Genomic DNA, 3,490 nt, shown 5'->3' on the forward strand with positions numbered 1-3,490 from the left:
GCATATAAAATTTCTCAAATAAATAAAGAATTTTGTCCAAACTTGAGTCATTTTGTTTGCTAGGCAGTGTGGTATTGACACTATGAGAAGGTAGGTTTAGGTGTTTCTGTAATGTATTTGATTATTTAGATCTGTTCTTGTTAGCAACAGACTCACACAAAAACTGAAAGATTAAATAATACACACTAACCATACATAACTAATAATAATAGTTAAATATTATATAACAAATGTCAATAACTGCACATACAGTACATAGTAAGTTCACCACACTGCCTCTTCTCTTAAAAATATTTGTCGGACGGTCTACAAACTCTAGTAGGGTATCGACGGCCAACCATATCATCATTAGTTGTAGAGTTATTCTCATCATTACAAGTTGCCCCTGATGAAGGTATAATTTTTAATTCAGATTCAACTCTGGCTTCCTCTGACTCTTCCATATTATTCTGCTTACCATTTGCAACCTTTCCTTTTGTGGTTGATTCAGCGCCTTTATCTTCTGTTCTCGTAACATTCTCCTGTACCTCTTCCCTCCTTCTAATCTGATCAATGTGACAACGTCGTAAGCTACCACCACCATTAACTTGAACTAGGAAGGAAACTAAACCATAACACTCTATAACAGTACCAGGGACCCAATGAAAGTGATTATCCTTAAAAACCTTTACCATGACTAAATCACCAGCACTGAATTCCCGTTTTCGAGAGTGACGATCATGATGCTTCTTCTGAGACGACTGTTGGTTTGCAACAGCAGTAGCAACGTCAGGCTTTACCAAATCAAGACGAGTCTTGAGGCACCTTTTAAGGAACAGCTCCGCTGGAGGTACTCCAGTAACAGCATGAGCAGTAGTGCGATAATTCAGCAAAAAACTTGCCAGACAGTGCTGTGGTGATCGATTGCCTGAACGAGAGGAGATTATACTTCGTTTCAGAGTCTGAACAAATCATTCTGCTAATCCATTGCTAGCAGGATGGTATGGGGCAGTTAAAGTGTGTTGAATCCCATTTTGCCTGAGGAACATTGCAAATTCTCTGGATGTGAATTGTGGCCCATTATCTGAGACAAGTTGGTCTGGCAGACCATAGTGCAAAAACAACTGCCTTAATATTTTAATGGTATTGTCTGTTGTGGTACTACTCATAGAGAATACCTCAGGCCATTTAGAATGAGCATCAATTACCACCAGATATGTCCTGCCATACAACGGGCCAGCAAAATCAATGTGGATCCTGCTCCAGGGTTTTGATGGCCATAGCCATGGGTTTAAGGGTGATCTAGGTGGACTAGATCGAACTGATTGGCAGACAATACATGAATTTGCAACTCTTTCTATGTTAGAGTCAATTCCAGGCCACCAAACATGACTGCGTGCCATTGATTTCATCCTAATAATACCAGGATGATCAGAGTGTAACTCTTCCAATATTAGCTTTTGGTAACTAGGTGGTACAATCACTCTCATACCCCACAGTAAACACCCACCTTGCATAGAAAGTTCATGTCTGCGATTGTAGTATGGCTTTAATTCCTGAGGTACAGTCTTAGGCCAGCCCTTCATTGTGAACTCAGCCACCTGCAACAAAACCACATCCTTTGAAGTAGCTCTAGCAATTTGTCTAGCTGTAACAGGCAGAGATTCTATTTGACCTTAATTAAAAACAGCATCGTAATCAATATAGTCAGGTTCTGCCTTTGGTAGAGGTAGTCTTGATCAAACATCAGCATTGGTATGTTTCTGAGTGGCTCTGTACTGAATGTGATATTTATAAGCAGATAATATTATTGCCCAACGCTGCAAACGAGCAGCAGCTAAAGTAGGAATGCTCTTCCTAGGGCCAAAAATACTAGTCAGAGGCTGATGATCTGTTATAAGAATAAATTCTCTACCATACAAGTATTGGTGAAACTTTTTTATGCCATATACAATGGACAAAGCTTCTTTTTCTATTTGGGAATAATTTGTCTCAGCTTTACTGAGTGTTCTAGATGAGAATGCAATCAGATGTTCAGAACCGTCATGAAAAATGTGGGAAATAAGAGCCCCCACCCCATATGCTGAGGCATCTGTTGCCAATTGTATAGGCAAGGTACTATTATAATGTACTAGAACAGCTGCAGTTTATAGCAGTTTCTTAATTCCCTCAAAGGTCTCTGCACAAACCTTGGACCATTGCCACTTGGAATTCTTTTTTAATAACTGATTTAGTGGGTGAGTGAGGGTAGCTAGATTAGGAATAAATTTGCCATAATAATTCACAAGGCCTAAAAAGGAACGCAGTTGAACCCTATTTTTTGGAGCTGGGGCTTTACAATGGCTTTGACTTTGCTGGGGTCAACATGAATGCCATTGCTATCTATAATATGCCCCAAGTACTCAACTTTATTCTCTAAATAAGAACACTTACTATTTTTGACAGTAACTCCCTCATTTGCAAGCCGTCTGAACACTTCTTCCAAATTAGATAGATGCTCCTCTGTGTCCCTCCCTGTGACTAGAATATCATGGATGTAGCACACTGTACCGGGAACTCCTGACAATATTGTGTCCATTGCTTGTTGGAATATTGCAGGGGCAGATGCCACTCCAAACAGAAGGCGTGTATACTGATAGAGACCTTTATGAGTGTTAATAGTAAGTAATTCTCTACTCTCTTGATCCAGATTCAATTGCTGGTATGCCTGTGACAAGTCAATCTTGGAGAATCGTTGGCCTCCTGATAGTGTAGCAAAGAGATCTTTTGATCTTGGCAAAGGGTACTTATTGACATTGAGAACAGGATTGATGGTAACTTTATAGTCCCCACATTCTCTGATTTTCCCCTCTTTCTTGGGTACTGCTACAATGGGACTAGCCCACTTACTGTGCGTTACTTTCTTAAGTATCCCTGCAGCTTCCAAGCTGTCAAGCTCCAGTTCGATATTATTCTTAATGGCAAAAGGTACAGGCCTTGGTCTATAAAACTTTGGTTTTGCACTCTGCTCCAACTCCAGTGTAGCAGTATAATTCTTCATGGTATCTAGCTTGTTAGAAAATATCGAGGAATATCTTTCGAATAAAGCTTCCAATCTCCCTTGAGTTGATGTCTGTTTAACTGTGTTCCAATTAAACTGAATTTTCATCATCCAGTCTCTTCCAATCAGGCTAGGCCTTCTCCCTTCAATGACAAACAATGGAACAGTGGCATTTTGGTTCTCGTATTGTACCTGTGCCTGCATATACCCTAGTACTTTTAACGGCTCCGTAGTATATGTCCTCAAGACTAACTGTGACAGACTTAACGCAACCAATGGAAAATTCTGTCAGTACGTCTCTTCTGAAATCAGCAAAATGGAGGCTCCTGTGTCAAATTCCATGCAAATAATGACCCCATTTACTTCGACATCGAAAAGAATTGGTGGAGCTGATGACTCTGTCACTTGAAATAGAAGTAGTTCCTCATTGGACTCATCAATTGATTCACTTACCCACTTAACTGATGCAGC

At 40.0% G+C, this 3,490-nt stretch overlaps 1 pseudogene; it reads right to left on the reverse strand.

Moving 5' to 3' along the window:
- Positions 1 to 284: 284 nt before the first annotated feature.
- LOC100632907 (uncharacterized protein K02A2.6-like) lies at positions 285 to 3,223 on the reverse strand (annotated as a pseudogene).
- Between the last annotated feature and the right edge of the window lie 267 nt (positions 3,224 to 3,490).

This window comes from Amphimedon queenslandica, unplaced genomic scaffold (assembly GCF_000090795.2).
Source record: "Amphimedon queenslandica unplaced genomic scaffold, v1.1 AMPQUscaffold_13502, whole genome shotgun sequence".
NCBI classification, from domain to species: Eukaryota; Metazoa; Porifera; class Demospongiae; order Haplosclerida; family Niphatidae; genus Amphimedon; species Amphimedon queenslandica.